Source organism: Ranitomeya imitator, chromosome 7, assembly GCF_032444005.1.
Source record: "Ranitomeya imitator isolate aRanImi1 chromosome 7, aRanImi1.pri, whole genome shotgun sequence".
NCBI classification, from domain to species: Eukaryota; Metazoa; Chordata; class Amphibia; order Anura; family Dendrobatidae; genus Ranitomeya; species Ranitomeya imitator.
Genome location: NC_091288.1, coordinates 173,592,558 through 173,614,510, shown reverse-complemented (window position 1 = coordinate 173,614,510; position 21,953 = coordinate 173,592,558). Strand labels below are relative to the sequence as shown.

Here is a 21,953-nt window from a genome sequence, read left to right as displayed (position 1 = left end):
TGGCCCCTGTGGTTGCTATGGGTAACGGCTATGCACCACAGCTCCCACGTTCCCAGACTGTACAGTGCCGGCGCTCGGAGGGAGGGACGCTGTAGCAGGAGCCGGCTGCTCTGCCCTGTGTGACAGCGGGACAACCATTCCTAGCCGCTGCGTTTCCCTCTCCGGCTGAGCGTCTATCCGGCAGCGCTGTGGTACCCAGGGTTACTTAATTTTCGTCCCGCTCCTGCTCACTTCGCCTCCTATCTGCGGGTGGGCGGGGCCTGGAGGAGGCGGAGCTTCCTGCGCATGGCAAGAGGTAATTCCAGGCTAAGGAGACAAGAGGAGGAAGAAAAGGAAAAGGCGCAGAGCCGGAGTGCTGACCCTCAGGTAAAGGCATACGTGCGGCAGCGGGGTCCTGACCACCGGCTCCCCGGCCTCGGACCTGCCAGTCACCGCACATAATAGCATAGTGCTGTCCACTCTGTACACTACAAGTAAAGTTATTTAAAAAAAAACAACCTCAACACATTCCCAGTAGTGCTGTGCCAGTGTGAGGTGTATGAGCACAACTGCCTATCCCTGACTGTGGACTACAACTCCCAGCATGCCTTAGGGCTCCCACATACATGTACCCTGTGTGTCCTGGTGACAGACCAGTGTGGCCCGGGGCTGTCTGCATGTCTCTTCTGTGGTGCAGCAGCCATGTTTACCCCTTCCTGAGGTTTTGCTGCCAGTCCACCATTGCCCGGACCCCCCACAAACCGCTATCACCTTTATGGTCGCCCTGCGTGGTATATTTGGTCGGTGCTGACCTTGAAACGCGTCGTCATTGCCCCCCAGGCGGGCAGCATCTGCGGCTTCTGCTGTATTCACACATGGCGGTTTCCGGCTGTCGGTCAGCCGTTAGCGAGCGCTGATCGACAGGCGACCATTCATGGTGACACAACGGTCCCTCATACCATCGCTCTGTCCCTACACAGCGTCATGTTGTCGGCAGCACATGGCATAATTACACGGAGCAATGTGCTGCCGAGAATGAGGATTATTCGCCTGCGTAGCCAATCCTCTCACCCGACGAGCAGACGATTACACATCTCGCTAACCCACGAACACTCAGCAATCATCTGCTAGTGTGAATGCACCATTAGGCCACGTTCACATGTTGCGGAAAGTTTCCGCTGCAGGTTTTGTTGCGGATTCCACCGTACTCCATTACAAAGCAATAAATGGGGGGAAATCTGCAATGAGAATCCGCACAAGATATATTTTTTTCCCCGCAATGTGGAAATTGTGATTTTGAAGATCTCATTTATTTGTATTTCGCCATTTTCAAAATGTCATTCACACTCTGCAGGAAAAATAATGATAGAAAAAAATCGCAATGAAACTGGAAAAAGTGAAATCTGGGCGTTTACACATCTCTATCGGAGCAGATCAGTCCCGTGTAAACATACCCTAGAGGTGTGTGCTGACATCAGAGGGTCCTCCGCCGCTCTGCTCTGGTCTCACTTCCAAGCTGCGCAAAAGATTTTTTTCTCAATAAGTCGATGAAACTACAAATGGTGGTCAGGAAAATTAAAACCTATGTGTGAGCATGAGATTTCTGAAGGCTCATAGACTTTGCTGGTACTGTAAAACGCAGCTTAAAATTTGCATAAAAAAAAAAACCTCGCAACGTGTGAACATAGCCTTAGAGAGCGTCTTTATGAAATCCTAAATTGTGGCCCCAGAATCTTTACATATGTGTTGCACGGCTTACAAGTACTTCTTCTAAGAGTCTGCACATGGCATCTTACAGATTTCCGAGACCCCTATAGTTTTTGACATAAAAGATGTGGCTTTTTTGGGGGGGGACGCGTCCTCTTTGCCAGCCTTCTAGTTGTTTTTGTGGTGGACTTCTCTGTATATTGCAGATTATGCATCGTATATATAATATTCTTTGTTTATTCCGTTTAGAAATATGTTTCAACTTTTTCAAGTGGTGAAGTTTCTGTTTGCAAATTCCAAGACGCGAGAAATTCCAACTGTACATATCATGTTGTGATCTTGGTGTCATGTTAGGTCACGAAGACTGACAGATGTGATAATGGGATATGGATTAAGACGAGGGCCTCGGAGTAAAGTGCTCTGAAACCTATCACTCAGGTAACACGTACAAATCCCCAGTGTGGGAGGAAACATGCGATAGGACAGAAAATACAATCTGAGACATCAGAATACAGCATTTCTGGAGACATTGCCAGCATAGATTAGGACACGTGAATCCTAGGTAATAAGTGGGGTTTTCTCAGCTCAGATAACTGGACCCTATCGTGCTTTAACCCAGGCGTGAGGAACATTATGCTGCCAAGGGCCATTTGGATATTTATAACAACGTTTGTGAGCCGTACAAAATTATCAACTTTAAATTTAGCCTGCTGGAACTGTTCCTTTTTGTTGTGGCTGTGATGTTAGGTGGTATTGATGATGTAGCTGCTTTTTCAGCGCGGTCGACTCTTTGCGATGAGTTTTGAAAAGTACTCACAGCAGTAAGTGGTTTCAGATGTATATTTCAATGTTTGTCTCCCCAAAGTGGGAAATTCATTACCTCTCACAAAACTTTTATAAAATTCAAGCAGTGGGAGGTCTACTGTATAGAATACACTGAGACTGCTGTATATACATCACATAGGACACACTGAGACTGCTGTATATACATCGCATAGGACACAGACTGCTGTGTATACATCGCACAGGACGTACTGAGACTGCTGTGTATACACTACACAGGACGCAGTGAGACTGCTGTGTATACATCACGCAGGACGCAGTGAGTCTGCTGTGTATACATCACACAGGACACAGTGAGACTGCTGTGTATACATCACACAGGACGCAGTGAGACTGCTGTGTATACATCACGCAGGACGCAGTGAGTCTGCTGTGTATACATCACACAGGACGCAGTGAGTCTGCTGTGTATACACTACACAGGACGCAGTGAGACTGCTGTGTATACATCACGCAGGACGCAGTGAGTCTGCTGTGTATACATCACACAGGACACAGTGAGTCTGCTGTGTATACATCACACAGGACACAGTGAGTCTGCTGTGTATACATCACACAGGACGCAGTGAGACTGCTGTGTATACATCACACAGGACGCAGTGAGACTGCTGTGTATACATCACACAGGATGCAGTGAGACTGCTGTGTATACATCACACAGGACGCAGTGAGACTGCTGTGTATACATCACACAGGACGCAGTGAGACTGCTGTGTATACATCACACAGGACGCAGTGAGACTGCTGTGTATACATCACACAGGACGCAGTGAGACTGCTGTGTATACATCACACAGGACGCAGTGAGACTGCTGTGTATACATCACACAGGACGCAGTGAGACTGCTGTGTATACATCACACAGGACGCAGTGAGACTGCTGTGTATACATCACACAGGACGCAGTGAGACTGCTGTGTATACATCACACAGGACGCAGTGAGACTGCTGTGTATAGGTCACATAGGAGACACCTCGACTGCTGCATGCATCCAAGGAAGGAGAGGGACAATAGCACTCTAATTTCACTCACAAAGAACGTCTTGATGCTGGCATGGCCAGCATTAGTTTGTAAACCCAGCATTGCATGCACTGCAGTGTTCAATAGTGAGCGCTGCATATGAGTGAGCGTACTTTAGGGAAAGATTAAAGGAAATCTATTACTAGTTTTTTGCTGCCCCACCTCAGAGCAGATTAATGTAGAGGCAGAAACCCAGATTCCTGCGATGTATCGCTTACTGGGCTGCACTCCAGTCAGGCATGGATGGACTACATGCCAGAAAGTGTTCTAGTGTTTTAGTGATAATCTCTTCCTGATAAAACAGTGATTGTATCCCTAAAGGACTGCAACGCTTGGTGCCATGTAGTCCATATGCTTGACTAGAGTCAGGCTATGTGCACACGTTGCTGATTCAGCAGTTTTCCATGTGGTGTATGGTACCATGTAAACCTATGGAAAACCAAATCCGCTGTGCACATGCTGTGGAAAATACCGCGCTGAAACGCCGCATTGTATTTTTTGCAGCATGCTCATTCTTTGTGCAGAATCGCGGGGATTCCGCACACATAGGAATGCATTGATCCGCTTACTTCCCGCATGAGGCTATGCCCACCTTGCCCAAAGTAAGCGGATCATGTGCGGATGGTACCCAGGGTGGAGGAGAGCAGACTCTCCTGCAGGCCCTGGGAACCATATACCTGTAAAAAAAAATTAAAATAAAAAATCGTGATATTCTCACCTTCCGGTGGCCCCCGCAGCCTTCCCGCTCCTCGCGATGCTCCCGTTCCCAGGGATGCTTTGCAACAATGACCTGTGATGACGTGGGTCTCGCGTGATGCTGCGTCATCTGGGGTCATTGTTGCGAGGCATTACTGGGAATGGGAGCATCTCGAGGAGCGGGAAGGCTGCGGGGGTCGCCGGACGGTGAGAATATCACGATTTTTTTTATTTTTGTATTATTTTTAACATTATATCCTTTTTGTATTGATGCTGCATGTGCAGCATATATAGTAAAAAGTTGGTCACACTTGTCAAGCACTATGTTTGACAAATGTGACCAACCTGTCAATCAGTTTTCCAAGCGATGCTACAGATCTCTTGGAAAGTGCTAGCATTCTGCAAGCTAATTACGCTTGCAAAACGCTAGTGTTTAGCGAGAAAACGCATTCCAATTTCCGCGGCAATTCCGCAACGTGTTCAAATAGCTTCAGATTTCAGGCATAGCTCACGAAAGTGAATGCTGCTTGTCAGACACCTCTAGGTTCTTAAAATGGTGTCATACACTACAGGGACATTTTCTCACTCAGGTGAATGGGAATCTTGTCGCAAGCGGATTTGAAGCATTTGATATATAGATTTTGGCACAACAAAAAAAACTCCGTGTGAACACTGATAGGACCGAAAAAAAAATAATAATGTGAAGCAATTTTGACCAGCCATTAAAGAAAATGTCTTATGCAGGATACAAGTAATTAATGTCAAATCGCATACTCAGATCGGGAGTGTATTTCGTAATTAGCAGAACTCGCGTAATCATGCTCTGTTAATCATTATGGTTTGGTACGTCAACAGCAAATTAATAAATGCTGCTCTACTGTATCATATAATCTTACATAAAGGGAGGCTTGGTCCTCATTTAGCTTCATATTCAACCAGTGAGTAGAGCAGAGCTATGCGTCTTTAGGACGCAGTCACACGGCCGTATAAATGGGACTGAGGTCAGACTGTAATGCATGGACTGGCTGGTGGCTCTCCCGAGCATGAAATGAAGCGGTCATGCTCAGTTTGGGAGAGCTGCCAGCCATTCCATTCCATGCATATGATTTTAGTCCGATTTATACAGGGCAGAAATGCTGCATATTTTTTTGTATTCTAATCCCTATTCTGTAGAAGATATTGTAAAATCCATATCAGATATAGAGATGTTGTCTCGGTCAAATCTTCTACAACACAGCAGTTTTGTGCTCAATCTTGAGTTTCGCAGTTCTTCCTTTTTCTGGGGTACGCTGGCTACTAGTATGTCCTCATTAAGTATAAGTGATAAAGTCAATCCCCATAGTGAGTAGTTGTTTTTGGCTTGTGCAGAACCTTCCTATTGTTATTTACTTACTCAATTTGCTATTGTGTGATCTCCACAATTGTTTGACATCCCTAAGGGCTTGTATACTCAGGCAGTCATCACCCTGCAGTAAGCACATGACCAAGCGCTCCCAATGTGATCGTTACTGTAACTCCTATGTGCATAGACTCGCACGCATATAATGGATGTTACTGACAAAAACTACCCTCGGGCTGCTAGATTCTTGCGGTTTGGCTCCAATAATCTCCATTAAACGGTTGTCCACTGAAATCAAGCTATCACCTATGATATCAGTATATATGGCGATAAGATATACATCAGTGAGGTTTGACCTCTAGGACCCGCACCGTTTTGCAGAACGGGAATTTTTTTTTATGCTAAAATAAAACCGTAAAGGAAAAAAAATGCACATATTTAGTATCGCCGCGTTCAGAATCGCCCGATCTATCAATATATAAAAGGAATTTATCCGATTGGTGAAAGGTGTGACAAGAAAAAAAAGTAAAAACGTCAGAATTGCGTTTATATTGGTTGCTGCAACATTGCGTTAAAATGCAATAACGGGCCATCAAAATATTGCATATACACCAAAATGGTATCAATAAAAATGTCAGCTCGGCGCGCAAAAAGTAAGCCCTCACACAACCCGAGATCCCGAAAAATGGAGACGACACAGGTCTTTCTTTAAAAACAAACAAAAAAAAAAAACTTTGGATTTTTTTTTCAACTCATAAATAAAAGTGAATGTATACATGTTTGTATCTACGAACTCGTAATGACCTGAGAATCATAATGGCAGGTCTGTTTTAGCATTTAGTGAACATGGTAAAATAGCAAAGTAAAAAACAATTGTGGAATTGCACTTTTTTTGTGCAATTTCACGGCGCTTTGAATTTTTCCTCATTTTCCAGTACATTATATGGTAAAACCAATGGTGTCGTTCAAAAGTAGAACTCATCCCACAAAAACAAGCCCTCACATGGCCATATTGACGGAAAAATAAAAAAAGTTTTTGCTCTGGGAAGGAGGGGAGCGAAAAACGGAAACTCAAAAACGGAAAAACCCAGGGTGGTGAAGGGGTTAAGGCCATGTTCACACGTTCCTGATTTCCCTGCTGTTTTTTCTGCACTAAAAACCGCAGCTCTTGGCAGAAAACGCAGGTGCGTTTTTTGGTGCGTTTTTTGATGCGGTTTTTAGTGCTTATGCAGTTTTCTCTGCAGAGTCTGTGTGTTTTCTAGGAAGTTTTTTTAGGGTTAAAATGGCTGAAAATACCCTCACCCTACCCCTAACCCTACCCCTAACCCTACCCCTAACCCTACCCCTAACCCTACCCCTAGTTCTAACTGTAGTGGGGGAAAAAAAAAATTCTTTATTTTATTATTGTTACTACCTATGGGGGTGATAAAGGGGGGGGGGGTCATTTACTTTTTTTTTTATTTTGATCACTGTGAGGTTATCGCAGTGATCAAAATGTGCCTGGAACGAATCTGCCGGCCGGCAGATTCGGCGGGCGCACTGCGCATGCGCCCGCCATTTTGGAAGATGGCGGCGCCCAAGGAGAAGACGGACGGACACCGGGAGGCCCGGTAAGTATAAGGGGGGGAGATGAGGGCACGGGGGGGGCATCGGAGCACGGGGGGGTGGCATCGGAGCATGGGGGGGTGGGATTGGGGCACGAGGGGGCAGCCACACTCCGCCCACGCACTTCCTGCTGCAGCGGTTCTGCACCACAAACCGCAGAAAACCCGCAGATATTTTTTTCGTCTGCGGGTTTTACTGCGGGTTTGACCCTCACAATGGAGGTCAATGGGTGCAGAACCGCTGCAGTTCCGCAAAAAGAAGTGACATGGTACTTCTTTTTTACCGCAGCTATTCAGCGCGGCTTTTTTAGTGCATTTCCGCAATGTGGGCACAGCGGTTCTTGTTTTCCATAGGGTAACATTGTCCTGTACCCTGCATGGAAAACAGCTGCGGACCCGCAGCGGCAAAATCGCCGCGGTTCCGCAGTAAAAAACGCATTGTGTGAACATGGCCTAAGGTCTGGCCCGAGTTTTTGTCCTGCCTTAAGGACCACAGGGAATATAAGGCCCATGTGGTTTTAAGGGTTCGTGCACATGGCCTTAGATTCTCATAGCCGAGAGAATCGGGCCGATTTATGTTAATGACACTGATCAGAGTTTGATCATGGTGTGATGGGATTCTCTCGGGTGAGGACAAGATAAAGAAAAAAAAATGTCTCCATATTTTTTTTTTTTTTTTTATAATCTTTCTTTATAATCTTCTTATAATCTTCTTTATAATCATCTTCTTAGAGGAGTTATTCATGAACATGGCCCCTCTCCGAACATCATTAATGCTTCCCTCGTTCTTGGTACTCGATGAGCCACAAAAGATCTATGGCCCCGAATGGAGAGTCACGTTGTTAAGGGTACGTTCACATGGAGTTATTTCATAAGGATTTTTCTGGCTGAAAAATTCATGTCTTAAAACTGCTGCTAAAAAAAGGCATGGTTTTTGTAAGAAAAGCGTTTTGATGTGTTGTTTTTTGTAAGCATCTTTTTATTCTAAAATGAAGTGCATTACTGCAGCCAAGAAAACAAGTCCGATAAAAAACCTGCTCATTTGAATGGAATTGTGTCTTGAAAAATGTGGCAAAGAATTGAAATGACACTTAATAAAAACCCTGAAAAAAGTTCACTTGCTCTATAGATACATCCTCACTCAGATGAGTAAGCCGTGTGTTGTAGCAGGTTTGACGCAGTTTTGATGTTCATTTAGGCATGGAATTAGCTAAAAAAAAATCGCAATCGTAAAATCATAAAAAAAGGATGTCATGTCAAGCGAATGGCCACCATCTAATAATACGTTTGCCCTGCAGAGGGCGCTACATGGAAAATGGAATATTTGGCAGCCATGAGATGAATGCGTGCCCGCCTGAACAGTAGGCACTCTGGCCGATTCCTGGCAGAAATATTATTCTTATGTTTTTGCTTTTTTAAGTAGATAATATAAATTTGTTTTAAGCCCCCAATTTTTTTTTTTGCAACTTTGCATGGGACAAGTGCACTGTAAGCGTGTAAGATCCACATTTATTCACAGTATCCGTCGTAGTAGCCATTATTTGGCCAAGCAAGGAATAGTGTCTGGCGTCTTTCGCAAATGTATATCAAACTGATAAAAAAGGGATTATGTTCTCTTTTTAATTGTTTGAGAAGGGGCCACTCTCCAGCTGTCTCTACATGGTAGTAAATAATACCGCTCCCTGTTGTCTCCGTACATCCGATATCTTCTGTCTAGCATATGGGGGGTCACTTATTTGATCAGGTATGCATCTGTTAGGGCCCATGGTGCGCTCTGTTGTGCCCTGTACCGGATAGTCCTAGAGATCCAAGGGAGCGCACACGACCCATCTCCTTCATCATACAGATTTACTCGTGCCGATCTTCTAAGAAACACAAAAGTAAGTGGATTTATGTATACTCTATATGGTGTCGTGGAAAAGTGCCAGTGGGTTGTAATCGCATGTCAGAGGCCTACTGATATTCCCTACTGATATTCCTCCGTGGCTGCTTTGGTAGTGCTTCTTGATGTAGCTACATAGGCGATCGGTAATTATACAGTGGATGGTGTAATTTCCAGTGTCATTGCTGTATTGTAAAGGCGAGCATACAATTAAAGGATCAGGTCCCCTAAAGGCCTAAAATGTAGAAAAATATGAAATATATAGCAGCAAATCTAATAGTATGCATTAGTGATGAGCAAACATGCTGGGATAAGGTGTTATCTGAGCATGCTCGGGTGCTGACAGGGTGTCTTCGGCGCGCTCGAGGAGTCCCCGGGATGCAGGTCTCACGGCTGCTGGACAGTCACAACACAAGTGGAGATTACCTAAGAAGCAGGGAATCCCTGCATGTGTTGCAGCTGTCGAACAGCCGTGAGACATGTAACCCGGGGATTTCCATTACGCAAATCACAAAATCTAACAACATAAAAACAATGAACATGTTTGGAATGTCCGAACTAATAAATGTCCAAACTGATGAGCAATGAATAAAATGTAAGTAATGAACCCTGAAACAGGAAGAAATTCAAAATGGCAGAATTGGTTTTTTTGTCACATCTCTCTAAAAAAATAAAAAATAATGGAACAAAATCTGTCTGTCTGTCTGTCTGTCTGTCTATCTATCTATCTATCTATCTATCTATCTATCTATCTGTCTGTCTGCCTGTCTGTTATCTATCTGTCTATCTATCTATCTACCTGTCTGTCTGTTATCCATCTATCTATCTATCTATCTATCTATCTATCTATCTATCTATCTATCTATCTGTCTGTTATCTGTCTGTCTATCTATCTACCTGTCTGTTATCTATCTGTCTGTCTATCTGTCTGTCTGTTATCTATCTATCTATCTGTCTGTCTGTCTGTTATCTATCTGTCTATCTATCTGTCTGTCTCTGTCATCTGTCTGTCTGCCTGCCTGTCTGTTATCTATCTATCTATCTGTCTGTCTGTCTGTCTGTTATCTATCTATCTATGTCTGTGTATCGATTATCTATTATCTATCATCTACGGTATCTATCTATATCTATTATTTATCTATTATCTATTATCTATCTATCTATCTATCTATCTATCTATCTATCTATCTATCTATCTATCTATCTATCTATCTATATCTGTATATGAATTTGGCCTTGCAAATAACCTGGCCTTGTCTCCAAGGGGGTTAAACAAAAATATGTTAGAGAGTCTGTCAGCAGGATTGAGCCTTAGGTTATGTGCACACGTATTCTTGTCCACTGCAGATTTTTCTGCAGCGGATTTGATAAATCTGCAGGGCAAAAACGCTGCATTTTTGCTGCAGATTTATCACAGGTTTTCCTGTGGTTTTACAACTGCAGTTTTCCATAGGAGCAGCTGTAAAACGCTGTGGAATCCGCAGAAAGAAGTGACATGCTGCGGCGCTGCGTTTCCATGCGTTTATTTAAGCAGCATGTGCACAGCGTTTTTTGTTTCCCATAGGCTTACATTGTAATGTAAACTCATGGGAAACTGCTGCGGACCCGCAGCGTTTTCCCGCATCGTGTGCACATACCCTTATAAACTAAAGGCAGAGCCATAATGGCGCTGTGATGCTGATTAATATGCTACCTGATGAGAAGGGTGTGGATCGTGGGGGCAGGGTCTTCTCGTTCTCCGCCCCCACACCAGCCTCCTCGCCTTGTGCCATCATTGTATAGGCACCGGCATCCTGTGTGCAGGACTTTAATAAACCGGCGCAGATCGACCTTTTTGAGCCAAAATCCTTGATTTGTGCTATTTGGAATCCACAAATATTTTAGATAGCGTGAGATAGTTATAGAATCACCAACTGTTTTATCAAGGTCAACAGAGTGTGGCCACTAACTTTTGTGAAACAGCCAAATAATGGTTGCAGAGTTGTGGTTGTTGGGCGGAGTAGTAGCGCTCCTACATATGCACGCTGTTTTTGACATTTGTTCTGTGGATGGATAAGAAAACGTTCCTGCTCTAAGCCTCAAAATGTCTGCGACCTCTGTGTAGGTACAGTACACACTTTAATACAATGTACACAAATCAATTGTCTGTCAAATGCAATCCAAGAAGAGGTCAATGAAAATTATTTTTGGGACACTGGCACAAATGGGAATTCGACAGGTGTCGACTAATTTTATCACGGGTTGTGAGTAGCTGGCACTTGACTTCTGCTGTCCTAGAATGTTACCAAATGTACGACCCCCGGACCGGGGCTGAGAAGAAATTGCCGGGGTTGTGATTAATGCTCAGCACATTCTATAGCGAGATGTATTCACTTGTTTTAACGATTCAATGTCCAAAAATTCCCGAAAATACACTTTAAAATTCGAGAAAATTAAATTGTATTATTACCGTAATTGGTTTTCGCTTCACATTTGAAGTGACGCGTGATGGAAACTTTCTGGCGCTCTTGCAAATGAAAAAGTGTTCAGTGAGCGTTTTAGTGACCCCCTGAGCTTAATTGTGTGAAATCATGAGGTTCCGGCCTTGCTTTTGTTTCTATCTGAAGTATTTCATCTTTAATTCACTTAATCATTGACTTCATGCGTTTGAAATATATATTGAATGTGTGCCGTTTGCTAGAGATTTTTATACCTTTTTACTTTTTATAGTCGAATATTCTGAATGAAATTTGCATTGAGGCCCCTGATTCATCAAGATTAGTGTTTTTCAAGCCGGTCTTGATGACGGGGCATCATGGAGTGCCCTGCTCTGGAGTCATTAAGAGGGCCTTTTAATGAATGAGACAAGTTTCGAGCCTCCGTGCGCGCCTCACCACAGTCTTACTCCAGTTGGGGCCGTCAAGTTCATGGCGAGAGGGGGTCGCGAAAAAAAAAGTCGTAAGTCACAAAATCTTGCATTGCGCAGAATTTTTGCAATTTTTCAAATAATACTAAGCCATTATTCTGGCGTAAAAGCTTTGCTAAATCGGTGCTTGGGTGTTTTATCTATTGATTGTACTTTGGATAAGGATAGGACATCAATATCTAATCGGTGGGAGTCCGATACACCTATCGATCAGCTGTTGTGGGAGGCCGAATGTTGGCAGTTGCAGAGCTGAAGAGCACAGCTTTAGCAACTTTTTGGTGGCCTCTGCCGGGTAAGGCATTTCTGAAATGAATAAAAGTGGATCTGCGGACCTTGGCAGTGGCAGCTACACAGTTGAGGAGAGTTTTGCTGTTCAGCATTGCACCTGCAAACGTGGCCTGCCGCCAGCACGGAAAACAGCTGATCGGAGGAGGTGCTGTGTGTTAGATACCAACCATTTCAATATTGATAACCTAGACATTGGCTAAGGCTACATTCACATTAGCGTTGTGCGGGGCAGCGTTGGGCGCAGCCGCGGCGACGCATGCGTCATGCGCCCCTATATTTAACATGTGGGCGCATGGACATGCATTGTCTTGCAGTTTGTGACGCATGCATCATTTTGGCGCAACTGTCAGGGTCGCAGAGGACGCTGCATGATGCCGTTTTTTTCTGCGCCAAAAGTCATGCAAAAATGTACGCATGCGTCACAAAAAGCTGTGTTGTGCATGCGTTGTGCGTTGCGTCGCCGACGCTGCCCCGCACAACGCTAATGTGAACGTAGCCTAAATCATCAGTGTAAAAGTAGAGGGGGAACCCTTTACGCTATGTTTACACATTACCTATTTGCTATTTTTTTTTCTGCAGCCCAAACTGATCTCTTGGCAGTAAAAAAAAGGCTGCAGACAAAAATCAGGTTTTGCTGGATTTTTTGTTGCCGTTTTTCTTGCCGCATCTTTTGCTGCGTTTTTCAGGATCCCAAAGTTGAGCTTTGCTTCCATTATACAAGCATAAACAATGCAAGGTGTTAGGCCACCAATGCAAGACATGTAAAAACCATAAAACATTTTTGGAAAAAAAAAGAGCAATTTGATCAAATGATTTAGTGGAAAAAGTGTGTTTTTCGTGTCTGAAAAAATAGTGACTATGAAAAGTTCATATGAAGTCATGAAAATAAAAATGTAAAAACAGCAGGGGGAGTTGAGTTGGCCAGGCATAAGTTTTTCTTATTACGCCGGATTAATTTATTTCATATTTTGATAGATCGCACTTTTCTGAACACGGTGATACCAACCATGTGTATTTTTATTTTGTAATGTCATCGCAGCACAGTGCAATGTACTCGCACACCTGAGACAATGGAGAAATGTAAGTTTTCTTCTTTAGTTAATTGAAATTTCTTTTCATCAGTTGTAAAAGCGGCTGAAAATAATACGTTGGGGGTAAATAGTTTCAGGAGGAATGTAAGGTAGTAACTCCGTTCTACAAGCTGGCACTCCTTAATGAACTTTACTCCTATGACAACTTCTCATAGTAGCTGAGTAATACGAGCGCATGGTGTGCAGAGGGTGGGGAGGCCAGCCCTCCGGTAAACCTAAACTTATCGTCTTATTTATATCACCAGAGTGCAATGTGCGCATGGGATTTGTGATTGTGTGACCGCGATAACGTCTCAATCAATAGTTTAAAATGTAATTCTTAAAAATTTCCTGTAAACTAAATGCAGATTGATCAATCGGTCACAGAAGCACTGATCCAACCACTGATACGATGCGGTTTGGTCCTTTTTCTGTTGGTTTCTGAGCACAGTCGCACTGACCCGGCTGTTTTCTTGTCTTCCATAATAAACGACCATTGTTCGCTAACCCGCTCCACTACTAGGAATGGGACTGGATCTTGCATTGTAGGGTTCTCCAAAAGTGCGCACCACTGGTGTTGTCAGCGATGACCAACTGGCCTCCAGTCGCCTTCCAGTTTTGCTTGCATTTGGGAATATTAGCGCATACATTTTAATAAAAATGTAAAAACCAAGGCTGTAGAGTCGGAGTCGTGGAGTCAGAGTCGGAGGTTTAGCCTACCGACGCCACGGAGTTGGAGCCCATTTTGGTGGAGTTGGAGTCAGAGTCGGTGTCATGCAAATTGAGGAGTCAGAAGTTTGACTTGCCAACTCCACAGCCCTGCTAAAAACCGTACATAGCTTGGAAGGTCACACAAATTAGGTAAAAGAGGGGAATTCAGTGTTTTTTAAGCTCCTGAACCTCTTCTGCGCTTACTAATTTCCCATAAGGTAGCTCTACGCATTAGATTATAAGGCCTCGTTCAGGCAAAAAAAAAACAGACCCATTTTCATCAGTATTTTGGATAGGATTTTCACCAGTGTCTGGTCAGCGTCAGTTTTTACCTTTTAGTGATTAATCAGTGATTTTCACATATGCAAAAAAATTGAAAATTGAAAATCTTCTTTCAATTACAATGCTAAAAATGGTCAGCACATGGATAGACCATGGATGATATCCATGTGCTCTCCTTGATTTTCCCAGATCATAAACTTTTCTTGCTGACTTTCATCCATGACTTGGATCAAAAATGGACACGTCTCCATGATTTTTTTGCAGATACATGGTCAACAAAGAAAGACGGTTGTGACCAGCCCCATAGGTCTTAATGTCGTAACTGTGAAAAACATGGATAGAACACAGATATGAAAAGCGGAAGTCTGTCTGAATGGGGCCTGAGGGTGCACTAACAAAGAGAGGGGGGTTTCAGGTATTTTTGGGGCAGAAACTTTTCAAAAACCATGCAGAGTTTAAAAATCACAAGTTTTGTTTGGAGAGTTTCTTTGAAGAAAAAAATTGAACATACTGTTAAGTTCTCCATGCATATGATTTTGGTGATTTAGCCCAAGAATAGGTCATCATTATCAGATGGGGGTGGGTCTGACACTTTTCACTACTACTGATTAAATACATAGGAGCTGATCTGCAGTACCCAGCAGTGGCTGCTACACATAGAATGGAGCACCGCAGTGCAGCTTCTCTCAGTATTTACATCTGACCGAAGCTATTAACAACTGATTTTTAGGGCTACCGTCTGCCAGACCCTCGCATATAATAATGATGATTTATTTATTGGATAGGTCATCAATATCATGTGCCCAGAAAACCCCTTTATTGTTTTTTGAACCTGTTTAGTTTGACTACACTGGCCAACATACAATCTCGGTGGGAAAGACATATCGGGCATTTTGAGTTTCCACACCAAATCCTTTTCTTCCAGGGTAAGATAATCTGCCGACAAAGGTGTCTGTGGACAAGTTTTATAAGATTTCATTAAACCGTTCATGATGGAAACGGCAATCTGAAATCATTAGCATTCTCCATAAACTGCCTTGTAGGAGGCTGAGTGACCAATGTTGGCTTGAGTCTTTGGGAACTTCTTGAGAGGGACACAAGCGGAACCTTCTATGGCACCCAGGGCTGTGGAGTCGGTAAGCCAAACCTCCGACTCCTAAATTTCCATGACACCAACTCCACCAAAATGGGCTCTGACTCCACGACTCCGAATCCAAAGCCCTGCCAGGACTGTGATGTAGGTAAGCCAAACCTCCGACTCCTCAATTTTCATGACACCGACTCCACCAAAATGGGCTCTGACTCCACGACTCCGAATCCAAAGCCCTGCCAGGACTGTGATGTTGGTAAGCCAAACCTCCGACTCCTCAATTTCCATGACACCTACGCCACCAAAATGGGCTCTGACTCCACGACTCCGAATCCAAAGCCCTGCCAGGACTGTGATGTTGGTAAGCCAAACCTCCGACTCCTCAATTTCCATGACACCGACTCCAACTCTGACTCCACCAAAATGGGCTCCGACTCCACAGCCCTGAGAATCCATATGTCCTATTAAGACATATGAATAGAGGTGTTGTCTATATGCGTTAATGCAATTATTAAACATGCTGCATTGTTTAGGTAATTTTACTGTAATATTTAACCGTATTTTTCAGCCATATACTGCCTGTAAATGGAGGTTTTGAGAATTCTTGTTTATAGCCACTTCCATACGTAGCCATGTTCCTCACCATGATTATAGAAGAGAGTACAACTAGTTTTTGGCCAAGTTCCCTTATTGGGCTGGAGTTTACTTAGTTTCAGCCTTGTGTTCAGTCATCACCAGGTTTTTTCTGACTATAAGCATGTGGATAATCTTTACTGGAACTTTTTACTTCATGAGCTATATATAGTACTGGGAAATGACAGCCAGCTTTTGTTGTAGACGTGTCTTGTACTTTGCTAGCACTTGTAGTAGGTTTCTATGGACGGGAAGCACATTGCTTTATTTGCTGTGGCTTTTTTTTCTTCTTTTGCCATAAAGTATTCTTGACTTTTGTCCTCCCCATCAATCCACCATGAAATATTCTAACTGGCTGAACAAATTATCATTTTTATTTATTGTTCTGTAACATAAAGGCTTAGTCCACCTTTACCACCATTTTTTACTGTTCAGATGTATTAAAAATTTTTTGAAGGAGACCCAAATTGTAAAAGGAGTATAAAAGAAAGAAAGCTTGCAGACTTCTAACCTGCTTTTCCGCTGTAGTGGCGGCGAGCAGCTCGTGCACTCATTCAGCCTTCCTCAGGGGCTTTCACTGCCTCAGAAGTGAAACCAGCGTTTTTTCCCCCTCTCCACTGACCCACTGCCTAACTGGTCATACTGGAGGATGTTGCAGGCAGCAGAACGTTTTCCACGGCGTCTCCAGACTCTGTCACGTCTGTCACATGTGCTCAGTGTGAACCTGCTCTCATCCATGAAGAGCACAGGGCGCCAATATTGAATCTGCCAGTTTTGGTGCTGTCAAATGCCAATCGCATCCAATCCATTGAGCAGACACATGGATGTTAGTAGCCTGCTGGCGGTCATTTTGCAGGGCTCTGAAAACTGCCCCTCTGTTCCTCCTTGCATAAAGGAGTAGTTAACAGTCCTGCTGCTGAGTTGTTGCCTTCCTATGGCCTCCTCCAAATCTTCTGGAGTACTGGCTTGTCTCCTGGTATCTGCTCCATACTTTTGACATTGTGCTGACAGACACAAGCTACCCTTCTTGCCACAGCTTAAATTGATGTGCCATCCTGGATGAGCTGCACTACCTGAGCAACTTCTGTGGGTTGTGTACACCGCCTCAGGCTATTGTACAGTACCTCTACAGGTGAGAGCAAAGACAAAAAACCTAAAGGTACCTTCACACATAACGATATCGTTAAGGATATCGTTGCAACGTCACCCTTTTTGTGACGTAGCAACGATCCCGCTAACGATATCTTTGTGTGACAGCGACCAACGATCAGGCCCCTGCTGGGAGATCGTTGGTCGAAGGGGAATGATCAGGACCTTTATTTGGTCGCTGATCACCCGCTGTCATCGCTAGATCGGCGTGTGTGACGCTGATCTAGCGATGTGTTCACCTGTAACCAGGGTAAACATCGGGTTACTAAGTGCAGGGCCGCGCTTAGTAACCCGATATTTACCCTGGTTACCATTGTAAAAGTAAAAAAAAAAAACTACATACTCACATTCCGATGTCTGTCACGTCCCCCGGCGTCAGCTTCCCTGCACTGTGTCAGTGCCGGCCGGCTGTAAAGCAGAGCACAGCGGTGATGTCACCGCTCTGCTTTACGGCCGGCGCATACACAGTGCAGGGAAGCTGACGCCGGGGGACGTGACAGACATCGGAATGTGAGTATGTACTGTTTTTGTTTTTTTTTAACTTTTACAATGGTAACCAGGGTAAATATCGGGTTACTAAGCGCGGCCCTGCGCTTAGTAACCTGATATTTACCCTGGTTACCCGGGGACTTCGGCATCGTTGAAGACAGTTTCAACGATGCCGAAGTTGTTCCCCTGATCGTTGGTCGCTGGAGAGAGCTGTCTGTGTGACAGCTCCCCAGCGACCACACAACGACTTACTAACGATCACGGCCAGGTCGTATCGCTGGTCTTGATCGTTGGTAAGTCGTTTAGTGTAACGGTACCTTAAGTGACACATCCCTGATATGTGTCTCATCCTCTGTCTGACGCTGCCCTCAGATTACATAGCAAACACCTGCTGACATTCCTTTTAAAAGCAATCTACTATTTATATTATTTTTTAAAAAACAATAATGGTGCACATTCCTCCAGTAGAATACTTCTACTATATAACTAATAAGATCTTTATTACCGTACTTGGCTCTTCCTCTGTACTCATTGCTGTGGGTGATATTACAGGTAGAAGTTATTCTCTCCTCCAGCTTGAGATAAGATAACCTGTAATTTACAAGATGAGGCTCCTGGTAATAAAAATTATTTTTTTTTATACTTTCGGCACAGTTTGGAAGGTGTATTCGGCATCTTGTCCTTGTTTCGACAGGCCCTAATCCTTCCCGTAAATCATTTTACTGCAGCCTAACGTTCGGACCATAAACAAACCCTTTTATCAAGATAGTGATTTTTTATATGCTTTCTTTGATCTACGAAATCTATTAAACATCGGCGTCTTCTTTTCACACACTATTTCTCACTGTTATAAATGAATACTTGAGTGCTGGCGTTGGTTTTCTCTTGGGCGTAATTCCCAGCGGTTACAGTAAATATTCACTGCTAATGCCGATGTCTGTTACACAACTATGATACTATTAATAGTGGAATCCACAAAAGTTGCATTTTTCTTCCTTATTATGAAAAAAATGACTTTTTTTCTGAAATAATATTTTTGTTTTAGGTTTTATTATGTTTTTTAGCTCTTCTCATTCGCATGCATGAAAGACAAAAATTGCACAAAAATAATAAAATAATTTTGGATCGATCAAATGTTACTGACTGATCGCTTTTCTACCTTGTACATCTGGAAAATGTAAAATACTACCGCAATTGTAATGAGTTTTTCATATTCCGTATGTGAAGAAGCCAGTATACCGTCATAGCTGAAAGTGTTGGTAATAATAATAATAATAATAATATTATTATTATTATTATTGTTATATAGCGCTATCATATTCCGCAGCGCTTTGAAATTGTTCCAGAAAATGAAGTATTTCTCCCAGAAAATTCTTTCAATCACACATTTTGTTATACGTGTTTATTTCCTAGTGTGTGTATTGGAACAACACAATAAACAGAGGGGAAAAAAAGGCAAGTTGGACATAATTTCATACAAAACGCCCAACATGGGCTGAACAAAATTGTGGGTGAACAACTTTGTTTGAATCCAGTGATGCTCGTTCAAACTCTCCTGTGGCAAGTAACAGGTGTGGCAATAGGAAAACCACACCTGAAGCCAGGAACAATTTCAAGGGTGCCAAGACATTCAGCCATGACTGAATATTCTCGGGGCATTTTCAAGACATTTCTATAGACGTATGCATTTAGCCCATTGATTGACGCAAGTATTGCGTAAAGTACCTCCAGGAGCAGGCAGAGAACCTACTTTCAGTAGATTATAAATTCTTCTGTAACAACTGCCATCACTATATTTTGCAACAATAAGGGTGCAAAGGTCTGGAGACTGCTCACTCATTTTCACTTATTTTCCCCATCATGAGTTGTTTTTTGTGCGGCACCTTGGTAATGAGACACTTTTTTTATAGGCCATCAGTAGAGCCAACTGATATTATTTTTCACCAAGTGGCAGGATTGCTTTCTAATGACTGATAGATTTCCGCTAGTGTCATGACTTTCCAGGGCTTTTTGCACCTTTTTTTCTGTGTTCAATACTTTTTCCCTGTGTCATTTCTCATTATTGTACACTAGATGGTGGCCCAATTCTAATGCATCGGGTATTCTAAAATATGTATTTATGTATGTATATAGCAGCCACATAGTATATAGCACAGGCCACGTAGTATATAGGAGCCATGTAGTATATAGCAGACAAATACTACGTGGCCTGTGCTATATACTATGTGGCTGCTATATACATATATATTGTAGAATACCCGATGCGTTAATACAGGCCATGCAATATATAACAGTGGCCACACAATATATAAACACAGCCCACGGAGTATATAGCAGCCACGCAGTATATAAGGCTACGTTCACATTTGCGTTGTGCGGGGCTGCGTCGGCGACGTACCGCACAACGCAAACAAAAACGCAACAAAACGCACGCTAAGACGCAGCGTTTTGCGACGCATGCGTCCTTTTTTGCCGAATTTTGGATGCAAAAAAAATGCAACTTGCTGCGTCCTCTGCGCCCTACACTTGCGGCATAAAAAACGCATGCGTCGCAAAACGCAGCACAACGCATGTCCATGCGCCCCCCCATGTTAAATATAGGGGCACATGACGCATGCCGCGAAAAACGCTAATGTGAACGTAGCCTAACACAGCCGACATAGTATATAACACAGGCCACGCAGTATATAACACTGGCCACATAATATATAGCACAGCCCACGCAGTATATAGCAGCCAGGTAGTATATAACACAGCCCACGCAGTATATAGCAGTGGCCACGTAATATATAGCACAGCCCACGCAGTATATAACACTGCCTATGTAGTATATAGCAGCCACGCGGTATCTAACACAGCCCACCTAGTATACAGCAGTGTGGGCACCATATCCCTGTTAAAAAAAATAATTAAAATAAAAAATAGTTATATACTTACCCCTGGGATCCACCGAAACTCCGGCGATACGCGCGCGCCTGCCGCCATCTTCCGTTCCCAGGATGCATTGTGAAATTACCCAGATGACTTAGCAGTCTCGTGAGACTGGGTAATTTTGCAGTGCATCGCCGGGAACGGAAGATGGCGGCAGGCGCGAGTTGCTCAGTGGACTACGGAGGGTGAGATTAGCAGGTTTTTTGTTTTTTTTATTATTTTTAAAATTACATTTTTTTACTATTGATGCTGCATAGACAGCATCAATAGTAAAAAGTTGGGGACACACAGGGTTAATAGCAGCGGTTACGGAGTGCGTTACCCGCGGCATAACGCGGTTCGTTACTGCCGGCATTAACCCTGTGTTAGCGGTGACTGGAAGGGAGTATGCGGGTGTCGGGCACTGACTGCGGGGAGTAAGGAGCGGCCATTTTTACCCTTCGCCACGACAGCACCCACTTTGAGAGGGACCCGCCCATAGGAACAGGAAACCTACAGAGATAAAAGGGCGGTCCCCCTCTCCTCCTCAGTTGGTTTCCTGTTCCTATCGGAAATCCCTGGAATACCTACAGATGGAGCACCTCCGCTTTGCTTTCCTACCTGAGCCTATGCACCCGCCTGTGTGGTTCTCTCGGTGACAGCAGGGGCTGCGGCATCAGAAGCAGCGGCGGGGGAGCAACTCCATGCAGCCTCCCCCCTCGTCTGAGTGCTGGCCGGCAGGTTCCGGGCATGGAAGTCCGGCCTTTGGAGGGAGCGTGTGCATGGGGGCCGGTCCCGGACGTTCTAGGAGCGGCGCCGACCCTGACGCGCAAGTAAGTCTGCGCTGCTTCAATTGAACCGGAAGTGGTTGGAGCACTTCCGGTTCGCGGGGGGCGGCGCGCTGCTGGGAGCCGCGCGATTCAAATGTGAAGCCGGGACGCAGAGCCGATGCTCAGTATGTCGTTCCCGGCAGAGAGTGAGCTTCCACTGGTAGTGGAACGCGACAGCGCTGATAAAAGCAGCGCTAAAGGTTCTAAATCCTCAGCGAAAAAGAGTGGTCGTTCCATGGAGGGATCTGACACTCACAGAAGTAAATCAAGGAGTACGGATACAGTACTCAGACCCCGCACAGCGTCTCCTCCTCCAAGACCGGTATGATAATGGAAATGAAGGCTTCACTGGGTGAGTGTTACAAAAAATCCTCTACCTATAAGCTGATTCCTTCCTTCTCTGATCTCCCCTAGGCTAAGAAGACCAATAAATCTAAACATAAAGAGTGTGCTTTGTGCACGCAGCCCTTGCCGGACACATATCCTAAAAGGCTGTGTCAGTCCTGTATAAGTCAGACCTTACAG

General features: G+C 44.1%; 1 protein-coding gene across 3 annotated transcripts in view; it reads left to right on the top strand.

Annotated features, from left to right (window-relative positions):
• Nucleotides 1-262: 262 nt before the first annotated feature.
• The window catches only part of MRTFB (myocardin related transcription factor B), a 309,401-nt gene continuing 287,710 nt past the window's right edge, over nt 263-21,953 (top strand). For 2 of the 3 annotated variants that reach the window (XM_069734075.1, XM_069734074.1), the window contains exon 1: nt 263-366. The gene's annotated coding sequence lies outside the window, so the exon portion shown is untranslated. Of the gene's footprint in view, nt 367-1,998; nt 2,125-21,953 lie in introns of those variants that run through there. The other variant, XM_069734077.1, reaches the window with a different exon arrangement.